Source organism: Gymnoscopelus microlampas (assembly GCF_963454915.1).
Source record: "Gymnoscopelus microlampas genome assembly, chromosome: 22".
In the NCBI taxonomy this organism is placed as follows: domain Eukaryota; kingdom Metazoa; phylum Chordata; class Actinopteri; order Myctophiformes; family Myctophidae; genus Gymnoscopelus; species Gymnoscopelus microlampas.
This window is the reverse complement of record NC_139959.1, coordinates 21,782,836-21,795,190: the sequence shown is the minus strand read 5'-3', so window position 1 is coordinate 21,795,190 and position 12,355 is coordinate 21,782,836.

Here is a 12,355-nt window from a genome sequence, read left to right as displayed (position 1 = left end):
CTGTCACAATTATGTCATTTTACTTTACGATTAATTGTCACACAAATAATTGCAATTAAAATATGCAAAAAAATAAATAATAATAATATATATATATATATATATATATATATATATATATATATATGTATATATATATATATATATATATATATATATATATGATGATTATGCAAAGATAATTGTGATTATCTAAAATAATTGTGATTATGTTTATGAATTGAATACCAAAGGACCTCAATGGAAACAGACCGCAAGGACTTTTTTTGGACGGACCTTTTAGACAAAGTGTTTTAACTGTACTTGTGCTGTTTTACATTTCCGCCTAATAAAATATTCAATCAATCAATTAGGTGATATGTAATAATTGTGACAGGCCTAACCGTTCATAAATCGGGTGTTCAGGCGCTTGATAGCGTGAGGTAACAGTACGGCATGTCATTTTTTACATAGACGGATCATCTGGTCTCTGGCAACCGTCCGACTCTTGAGCAGTCATTTCTATGATGTCAAGTGTCAATTAATGTTCTGCTGATACTTTAACTTTAACCCATTAAGACCTGAGGCTGATTCTACAAATGTCTTCTTTTCAGTAAAAAAAAAAAACAGAATTCTGTCCTTGGTGCTCAAACCTTTTCATGTCAAGGACCTCCAAAATTATATTGCATTTGGCCGCGGACCCCCTCATCTCAAAATATGTTATTCCAGGGACCCCCCAGAAGCAAAGATTTGAGTAAAAAAATCACTTTAAAAACATTATATATTCAAAGATTTGCACACATGTTCATGATTTTTCAAAAATAGCAGATCTACAAGCTCATAGCACGGCACGCTATGAGCTTGTATATCTGCTATTTTTGAATAGCCAAAGCATAAAATAATGTTTTTTAAGTGGTTACACAGATGCGTTCCCGGTTTTAACGGGTTAAACTATGGCGGTATACACCATAACAGTAGAACTTGGATGTAAAACTGCTTCGTGGCCACCCCAAAGCATGATCTAATAACCGTAAGTGTTTGTGTACCCGTAATGGAAAGCAATGAGGATGATCTCTTAAAAAAAATAAGAAGTATTTACGATCCCACTTTATGGATTGCACATAAATACAGTTTTACAGCAAGGGCCCCCTGTGCAATGCGCGCCATGCCATGTTTTGCCTCCTTCAGCAGTAGAAATATACCAACAACAGCCATTATGTTTACCTACAACAATTTCTTTCCACTATGTGTTTCCTGACAACCGCTATCATATCTTTACCTTGAACCGAGACAGAGGAAATAAATGTGCGCTCCTCGACCACATAACTCACCCGCAACAACTTTAAAGAAAGACAGAGGCAAGGATACATACTGTATGTCGTATACAATATATATTTTTGTAATGCAACTGGGGCAACACTGCGTTTCCTTTTCACATGGCCGATAATGAATTCCAGCCAATTGTCAGTTGTGTCTTAATTTAGAGGCGTTCAAGACTGAGAATGAGAAATGGGAGAAGGAATGCTGGACGTTGAAATGTTACCGCTCCTTAACTGGAGATGTCAGGCTGTTCAGAGGTATTACGGTAAAACAGCACTCTTGCCATGCATTATTAAACAGCGATAAACTATTAATAAGAGCAATTGTGTGGTCATGGGCTAATTTAGCCGCCACGGGTAATGACATCATTTTCTATCCCAGCCTTTGACTTAAAACTAAATCACATGGCTCCAGCAACCTGTTACGGGGCACGCCGGTATGTTTTAATGACACCGTTGTTTTGATATTATGAGGATCACGGGAATGAGATTTATGTCACATCAGCGAGCTGAGGCAGATGCAACCGGCTGATGCTTCATAACGGGCAAAAAAAAAAAAAAAATCTGCATTCTTTTATGTCAGAGCCTATTCGGTGGGAAGTATAGCCAAAAGTAACCCGAGTTATTATTGGCCATAGCTGTGCCATCTGTGCTGGTTTTAGCCCGTTCAATCCGCTAACACCTCTCTGTCATTTTTAAGATTTTTTTGGCTATTAAAAAATAGCAGATCTACAAGCCGAGTGCCGTGCTATGAGCTTGTAGATCTGCCATTTTTGAAAAATCGTGAAAAGCAAATCTTTGAGTGTAAATATATTTTTAAAGCGAACATCTGTAACTCAAATCTTTGCTCCTGGGCGTTCCTGGAACAGAATATTTGACTAATGTTCGCTTTAAAAAATATATATTCGGCCTGGGCCGTGGCGTCGCGGTCCAGGCACCCTCGGTTGAAATGCCTTAACTGACAGCGTGTCGCGGGTTCGCGTCCCGTTCCCGCCGACCTTTGCTGCGTGTCTTCCCCCATCTCTCTCCCCGTTTCCTGTCAGCCTACTTTCACTGTCCCTCTCCAAATAAAGCTATAAAAAGCCCCAAAAAAATCTTTAAAAAAAAAAAAATATATATATATATATATATATTCTATATACGCTACGTCCAACCGGGGAAACCCCCCCCCTATCGGGTGATAAGAAGCGGCCTGCTCGCTCCTCACGCATTGAAGGAGGCATGAGCTTCAGCTTGGGCTCTCCCTAGGCTGGCAGAGGGAGAGTAGCGTCCAGGATTACATAGGCAATAGACAGGTTTCCTGTTAGTAAACATGAGAGGAATATGACCGCGCAGATGCGGGGGAAGCCTATGGGTGCGTTTGGAAATTACGCACCGGAGCACACTCGCCTATTAGTTTGTATTGGCCAGTGCGCTCACTGCCGCTCAGGGCTGTATTTTCGAACGCGCCTTACCCCCAGGCATGCGCAGATTGCGCATTCTGCTCTGTGATGACGTCGCTCGGAAACCCGTCTATAGGCGCTGGGTGAAAAAAAAAGGGTTACAAAATCGTGGGATAAAAATTTAAAGACAAAATATATATATATATATTCAAAGATTTGTTCAAGATTTTTCCAAAAATTGCAGATCTACAAGCTCATAACGCGGCACCGCTATGAGCTTGCATATCTGCAATTTTTTCAATAGCCAAAGAAATCAAAAAATGACAGACATGCGTTCCCGGATTCAATGGGTTAGAAGGGGTGTATATACTATATATATATATACCTGGACTCAGATGAGAGCCGGCCCGGGTAACTAATAATTCTTCTAAGTCCTGCTTTCAAAGCTCTGGAAGCCCATAGTGAGGAGAACGGACATCACACATCAAGTGAGGACTGAGGACTGTCAGATGTGCGTGCGAGCAACACACCGGCACTCTCCCCAAGGAACCGTGCTGTCACCTCTCCCTGTTCACCCTCTCTACAGTACACACGTCCGACCGAATCAACTCTGGTATGTGCCACCAGTGGTGTAAAAAGTACTTTCTTTTTTACCTGAGTAAAAGTATCAATACCTCTATGTAGAAATACTCTGTTACAAGTAGTAAAAGGCCTGTGTTCAAAATGTTACTTGAGTAAAAGTACAAAAGTATTGGCAATCGAAATATACTTCAAGTACCAAAAGTAAAAGTACTAAGATGTTTGAAAATAGCAGATCTGCGTCGCTTGTAGATCGGCTATTTTCAAATAGCCTATACGTATAAAATAGGGCTAAAGTGGTAAATGTATGTTTTATAATATAATAACTTATATCTGCAAAGTAACTAGTAACTATAACGTTTTCAAATAATTGTAGTTGAGTACTACAGTACAATATTTACTTCTGAGATGTAGTGGAGTAGAAGTAAAAGTATAGACAATTGGAAATACTCCGGTAAAGTCAAAGTACCTCAAAATTGTACTTAAGTACAGTACTTGAGTAACCACTGTGGGCCCCACCTACACATTGTTTTGAGATGACTCCGCCATTGCCAGCTGCATCATGTATATCATGACAACGAGGAGGAGTAGCACAGAGCCCCAGCAGAAAAGCTTAGCACTTTGAATAAAACTGTCGTAGCACCTGGATGCTTCATGATGTAATTGCGTGTCTCTGATCTTCCGTAACAATCTTGTTCCCTGTGTAAATGTTCTCTTTTGCATGTGTCTCATTAGATGTGTACATTACATGCAACGATGCACAGTGTAGTTGACGTGTTCCTTAAAATTACATTGTATTGCTGTTTGTGTCATGTGTCCCTGGTGGCTGTATGGCACAAAAATACAGTAATCTCCTAATGGAATATAAAATAATCTCTCTCTCTCTCTCTCTCTCTCTCTCTCTCTCTCTCTCTCTCTCTCTCTCTCTCTCTCTCTCTCTCTCTCTCTCTCTCTCTCTCTCTCTCTCTCTCTCTCTCTCTCTCTCTCTCTCTCTCTCTCTCTCTCTCTCTCTCTCTCTCTCTCCTCCCCCCCCCCCCCCCCCCCCCAACGCAAGGGAGGCCGATAAACTGAACAAGCTGGTGAGGGAGGCTCCTCAATTCGCTTCGGAATTAATAAAGTATCTATCATCTATCCATCTAATATCTCAATCTGGAGGTGGTTGCAGAGGAGAGGATGGGAGGAACTGAGGAAGTTAGATGCTGTCCTAGCCGACCCCTCTCAAATCCTCTGATGTGCTAGCGAGGTTGAGGTGCACTTCGGATGAAGATGAGGAGTGATCTACTTGTAGATCGTCTATTTTCAAATAGCCGAAATATATATATAGAGCATTAGTGGTTAATGTATGTTTTGTAATAATAATCAAAACATAATAAATAAATCAAAATCAAAATCCACAAATGTAACTAGTAACTAAAGCTGGCAAGTGGAGTAGAAGTAAAATTACTGAAAATTGGAAATACTCCATTAAAGTAAAAAAATACCTCAATTGTATAGTACTTGAGTAAATTTACATAGTGACTTTACACCATTGGAATAATAGGTGGTTAAGTCCATAGGAAAAAAGGGGGACACACAGCCAATCTCTCCTGTTGAGAGTGGTGGCGAGTGAACTCTATTGAGTGTAGAGAGGCTGCAGCAGTTGAACAAAGTTTTAAGGAACCCTTAACTAACATGTACCACTTAACCCATTCAATCCGCGGGAACGCATCTGTGTCATTTTAGATTTGATCTATAACCATCTTTGAATATACATATTTTTAAAGCGAACATTTGTAACTCAAATCTTTGCTTCTGGGGGTCCCCCTGGAACAACATATTTGACAAATGTTCACTTTAAAAATATACGTATTCAAAGTTTTGCACACATTTTCAAGATTTTTTTTCAGATCGGAGCTTGTTGATCTGCTATTTTTTTTAATAGCCAAAGAAATCTAAAATGACACGGATGCATTCCCGGATTGAATGGGTTAATGTTTTACATCACATTTGGAAAACCAGACATAAATCCATACTGCGTTTTCAATACATACAATATGAGGTTAAAGTTTACATCTTGCAATTGGCTCTTATTCACAGCAGCCACATTATCACTTCCTTCACAGGCGTTACCAATGATACTAATGAAGGCTCTGTTCCATTTAGTGTAGCAGTGTCAGACTTCTTAATTTCCACGACCACCATAACTCTGAGTGTACAAATGGAACCAAATGGACCGTTACGGGTCCATTTGGTTCCATTTGTACACTCTCAGAGTTACACACCCGTCAAGGGGCCATTTGGAACCCCCTCAGAGTGTTTCCAGTGAGCCAACATGCACAACCCTGACTCTTTGACCTGAATGGAACAGAGCCTTCATTAGTAGCATTGACAACACCTGTGAATTTCGCCACAATATGGCTGCTGTGCATAGAGCATATTCTGACATGAGCTGTAGTGCATTGGATCATGCGTTAACTATTCCTGGAGTTTGCAAAGTTATTGCCCACGTCTTAATGTTACGTTTGAAAATACTGTAACGGCACGGAATTGGCAAGGATTACGCAAGGGACATCCGATGCTGACTGACAGCCTGTAACAGAAAACAACTCGAAATGTATGTATCGTTGTTGTCGGGCAGAAACATCTTATCTCCATATTCTAACTGTTGGTGTTTTTTCGTAAATTAACGCCCTACTTGATCATACTACAGCGTCACACAAAAGCGTCAAAAGTAGCAGCAGATCGGAAAGCTCGAAACACGTCGCGTTTTGAGCTTGTAGATCTGCTACTTTTGCTATACTTTTGAGTTTGAATCCTGAAAAGTAACAGTTTTGGACACAGTTTTTCCACGCGAGATTATATGCACTTTTCAGTCACCAGTTCATTGTACATGTACCATATCTATCAGGAAGGACAGCGGAAATGCCACCTAGACAAGTAAATCTATTTTCATACTGTCTGTAGCACAGTGGTTTCAACCCTTTTCATATCACTAAAATTTTGATCCCACGATTTTGTAACCCATATTTTTTCACCCAGTGCCAATTGCCTATGTAATCCTGGGCGCTACTCTCCCTCTGCCACCTTTTCATATCAAGGTCCATTATTTATTCGGCATTTGAGCCACGGATTATACTTGATGAGATTTAGACTCTCAGACCCAAGACTTAGCATATTTTGATATCGTTGGATACGATTTTGTCCACAATTCCATGCCGTATTGATGTTGGTACCATAGGAGAGGTGACACGCAAACGATCAAAATAACAATTCTTTAATTAGGTAATGCAGATGTTTAACAATACTTGAAACTCTTGAGAAACCATTTGGTTTCATTTTTACGCTCTCAAGAGTTAAAGATCTATAAGGGTCCATTTGGCCACCGATTCTCCATGATTTAGCTGGGGACCACCCGGAACCGCCTGAAGGACCACTTGGTGGTCCCCGGACCACTGGTTGAGAACCACTGCTGTGGCACAACAGGCACGTGTTTTCCTAGACCAACCTGTAATGATGATAAACCCATGAGATGGCAGCCCTGACAGAAGTCCTGATCCTCATAACAATTTCAGTAGGAAGATCACAGCTTTATTGGAAAGCTTTGGACCGTGTTTTTTTTTTTTCTGCCTCAGAAGTCAGAACCAAGGAGATACTGTATAGTTGTGCTTCCTGGAAATGTTATCTCCATGCATACTTTGCACCTTGCCGTTGCAGGCAGGCTTTGTGTGAACACGCACACGCACACACACGCACATGCACACATAGCTTCGATTAGCTTAGGAGTTGGATGGCTTTCTGTAGTGGAGTACTTGGCTGTTGGCCAACGGCGAGAGCTTTTCGATGGGGCTTTGACTGAATGCCTTGTGGGTAGACGGAGGACTATTACGGGGCTAGATATTTGAAGTACTCAGTTGATGGCGCGATCACACTCACACGCCATGATGAGGGGGCTGGGAAATGCAACTATTAGAGCGCTGTTTGTTGTCTTAACTGCTATCCGACGCCATCGAGTGCGGACTGTTAAAATGTGGGCTGGGGCGATTCTATCCAATTTAAGCCCGATTTATCCTCAGTGGCGTGCCAGCTCACACAAATAGCCGATCTAAAAACTCGCAACGTGTCGCGCCGCGACGCATCGTGAGCTTGTAGATCTGCTATTTTTGGTAAACTAAGTATAAATCGGGCTTTTAGCCTGTATTCTTCACACACGCCACTGCATGCAGCGCCGTGCTCCAAGTCCAGACAAAAAGACAAATTAATTTTTCGGCACTTGCCACACTGACCGATATACCGCCATTACGGTGCTGATGATAATCAATCTGAAATCAATTAGGCGGTAATTGCTGAGTCAATGGGGGGGGAGAGACTGGTTAAATATTGATAAGTGTCTAAAATGGCCATCAGGCCTGTATTGACAGCTAGTGGAGACAGAGCACTGCCTCGGCTTGGGTGGGGGACGGGGGGTGAAGGAGGGGGGGGGGGGGGTTGAAGGAGGAGGCAGTGGTAGAAGTGATGGAGAGATGCCTTCAGGGCCTGGGGTCATATTCTCCACTCCAGCTGCATGGCCACACTGGTAATCAATGCAAGTCCAGCTCTCTTCCAAGCCCATCTCTATCGCTCTCTCTCTCGCTCTCTCTCTCTCTGTGTCTCTCTGCCTCTCTGTCAGTGGTGGAAAAAGTACTCAAATGTTTTACTTAAGTAAAAGTATCAATACTGCAATGTAGAAGTATTCTGTTACAAGTAAAAGTTCAGAATTCAACATTTACTTGAGTAAAAGTACAACAGCTCTCTTCAATGCGACGCGTTGTGAGCTCGTAGGTCGGCTATTTTCAAATAGCAATAGCCCAGGTATAAGATAAGGCTAAAGTGGTTAATGTATGTTTTATAATGTTATAATTTATATCTGAAAAGTAACTAGTAACTCAAGTTTTCAAATAATTGTAGTTTAGTAAAAGTGCAATATTAGCCTCCGAGATGTAGTGGAGTAGAAGTAAAAGCATAGACATTTGGAAATACTCCAGTAAAGTAAAAGTACCTCAAAATTGTATTTAGGTACAGTACTTGAGTAAATGTACTTAGTTACTTTACACCACTGCTCTCTGTCTGTCTGTCTCTCTGTCTGTCTCTCACACACAGACACACTTCCACTTTCACAGGTGTACCTGATAATTATCAATTTCACCCTGCCTGCCTGTGGCAGGTATAACACCTTCCTTGAGAAAACACAATGTGAACACATCAGACTTTTGGTGTGATGAGAAGAGTCAACACTTTGGGAAAGTGGCTGTGCTATATTGTTGTTAAATAAAAAACAATCTCTCTCTCTGCTCCGGCCCCTAGGATTGTGGTGGCCCAAATTGTTTGTGGCCTCAACGCACGCACGCACACACACACACACACACACACACACACACACACACACACACACACACACACACACACACACACACACACACACACACACACACACACACACACACACACACACACACACACGATAAAAAGGGTTAGGGTTTTTGTTAATGTAAATATCAGGGGCGTTTTTTTGGGGTGCTTAGCCCCCGATACCTAATTCAGGCTGCGATGCACTGTGAGCTAGTAGATTGGTTATTTTTGACAGTGGCATATGTCTTCATTATAAATTGGGCTTAATGCATACAGAGCCTTGAAAAAAAATGAATATGCTGATGATTTTATACGAATGTATTTAATATTGGGTTGTGGGCAATGCAATGCACTCAGCGACTCAGGAAACATCATTTTGACCTTACTCTCACACCTGAACCTGGCTGTTTTCTTGAAGATTTGAATTGAATAGCCATCCATTTCGAAATTATTATTCGATGAATTGTCCAAAATGTGCTGTAAATATACCATAAAGCCCAGTGGTGGACAGTAGTAAATTTACGTGAATACTATACTTAAGTGCATCTTCTGAATATTTGTACTTTACTTGGCCGTTGTTTTATTATATTTTTTACTCCACTGCATTTCTAAGACAAATATCATACTTTTTAACTCCACTACATTTATATAAGGGTTGTCATTACTGATACTCCAAAAATGTACTTAAGTACAGTACTTAGTACAGTTACTTTCCACCACTGCAAAGTTAGACACATTTGACCAGGCTGATAATTGTCACCTTTGAGATACCTGTCACAGTCTGTCACAGAAAGAGTTAAGAATCTTGTGAGGTAGAAGATACTGTAGGATAGGATCAACACGTTTTGATTGCCTGCGAGTTTGAGCGAGCTCTTCCTGATCCTGCAGAAACCATAGAAGAGTACGTCAGATGAATCTTTTTGACCACATTTGAGTTTGATGCCTAATTCACTATCTCCTCAACCCCCACTTGGGCTATAGTTTCCTCTGTCTAGTGGCCAGGAAGGTGTAAGAGCATTGGTTCATCTTCATTGGAAATGACTAACCTTTATCTGCCATCACCAGAGATGATGACTGAACAGGAGCGGACGTCACAGGAAGAGAGAAAGGCCAATCTTTCTTGAGAAGTGTGAATATTCTGAGGTGGAGCTGAATGTTCACAGGTTTCTCAATAGGCTATATGCACAGCAGCCATATTGGAAGGTTACACACCCGTAAGGGGCCATTTGGAACCCCCTCAAGGAACCATGAGGGGTCCCTGGACCACACTTTGAGACCAGAATGGAACAGAGCCTTAATTAGTATTATTGGTAACACCTGTTGCTGCTGTGCATAGAGCCTATTAGTAATAATAAAAATAATATACATTTTATTTAGATTGCACTTTACATTTGAAACTATATATAAATATAAATAGTCTTAAAGATAATTAAAAACATGGGGGCAAAAAAGCCTAGTGGGCAAAACCAGAATAGCTAACCGAATGCTTTATTAAAAAGGAAACTCTTTAGTCCTTTCTATGAAGACTATGACAGGCTGCCCGGTGCCCCTAGTGGTTGTGGCCCCTAAGTAAAGCAACCGCATAGACCAGGGGTCTTCAACGTTTTCAGGCCAGGGACCCCCTAGCTGAGAGAGAGATGAAGCAGGGACCCCCTCTAAAATTAGGTCTGCTCTTTTTTTCCTCTACACCTATACCTCTTTGCACGAGGCGTTGTGAGCTTGTAGATCTGCTATTTTTGGCTAAAGTTTTCCTCAGAAAAGGGATGCTAGGGTTCAAGTGGTTAATGTAAAAAAAAAATCCTATCACACAAAGATTTGGCGGACCCCCTGTAGTAACTCTGAGGAGCCCCTAGGGGTCCCGGACCCCCTGTTGAAGACCCCTGACATAGACTGCTTACGCCAGTGGCCGGGCCCTGCTATAGTGTGCACACACATCGTACTCACACACAGTTGTTATGTGGGCCACCACCACTGACTGCAACCCCTCCTCATCAGCCAATATAGACTCTGGGGAAACAATGTTGAGAGACGCCATTGATATGCAACCTGAAAATGCAGCCCGCTATAACTTCAACCGCCGTTTGTTTGTGCAGACTCTTTGCCCGTCGAGCAGGCGGAACGGCCTACATTCTCGGTTTATTTTCAATCTTTTAACACACTAGCCCAGTTTTTGGGTATACCGCCAAAGTTGAAGTTGAGGTTTTGTAACGGGTAAAGAACAGTGGCTAGGTTACATTTGTAAACAAACAACATCTGGGATCCCCGCCCGCTAACTGAGAGCCCCTTTTATGGCATCAATTCAAAGGCGTTGAGAAGGGAAGATGAGTAAGGGACTTTGCCCTAATTATCATGCCCGGCTAAACGCACTGTGTCAGTTAAATGTCTTGTCAGCTACGTGCTATACAACCTCTCTGACTGCTTATAGTAGCTATAGTTCCTGACACTCCCAATCACTGTGATTGATTGGATCCCGAGCCAGTCCCTAACAGTGATTGGCAGGTTAATGACAAAGGGGGGGCGGGTGGGTGGTGGGGGGACGGTGTCATGTGGCAGACTTGGCAGTTAACTGAAGAACCCAACGTGGGATTGTGTTGTAACACTTGGTGCATGGTTAAGGTACAGTCTCATTTAAGCCGGCCGTAAAAGCCAGCCATCAGGAAAACGTCCATTTATTATCATTTGTCTGGGGCCAATTCCTTGGTGTTTTTCCCAAAAGTGTCACATCTATCAGGATTACATGCTCCCGGCGGAACCCAATTCTCCCCGGAGATGAATCAGTCTCGCCGAAAATGCCCCGTGACAACCCCACGACGACTGTCCCGAGTAACTCGCGGCATAACCAACATTGACAAATATTCAAAGCTCAGACCAAAAGCGCTGATTAGACGGCGCGGCGATCCATCTCTCGGAAGATGATGCAGGACGGGACGGGCCACGCCGGCATCCATCTGCGTCTGTCTCTCCCAAAGGCAGGTATAACAGCATTAGCCTTTTGAGCGGGGCTATTAGCCCATGCTTTGTGTATAAATCCTTTGCCTTGTACAATCATAAATCAAAAGCAAAGGCGAGATGTCAGGAACAGGCCTGGTTTCCTAGCCTGGTGGGAACCCTAGCCCCCCGCCCAACTCAAAGCATGACAACAGCTGTTTTTCTTACCATCATCTACCACTTTTCAGTTTGTCCTTGACCTAACAAAGAGGTGTAAATCACTTCGTCCTCCGCTCCTACGGTAGGCTAACACAGATGTACAGTATTTATTGGGGTTAATTAACCGCAAATAAATTCAGTTGCCCGACTGCTTCAATCTATGAATCTATTGGCTCGTCTGTTACTGACAGCTTGGGGTTGACTTTATTATTTTTCATACGTTTTCATACCCCGCCCCCCCCCCTCCCACACACACACACACACACACACACACACATTTAAGTTTTGCCTTAGCAGTAGCGTAAATAGTTCCTACTGTAAATCAATTTAGTCAAAGGCTCTCTAGCTTGCGGCTTAGAAATGGAAATTCAAAGATATATTTAAAGATATAAAAATTAAAAAAAAGAGTGAACCGAAATGACAAACGGATGACGACTTGCTGTCACAACTTCTGAGAGTTACAGACTCTCTATAGTTTACACTTAGAGACTCTTCTGCGAGTTACAGACTCTCTATAGTTTACACTTACAGACTCTTCTGCGAGTTACAGACTCTCTATAGTTTACACTTACAGACTCTTCTGCG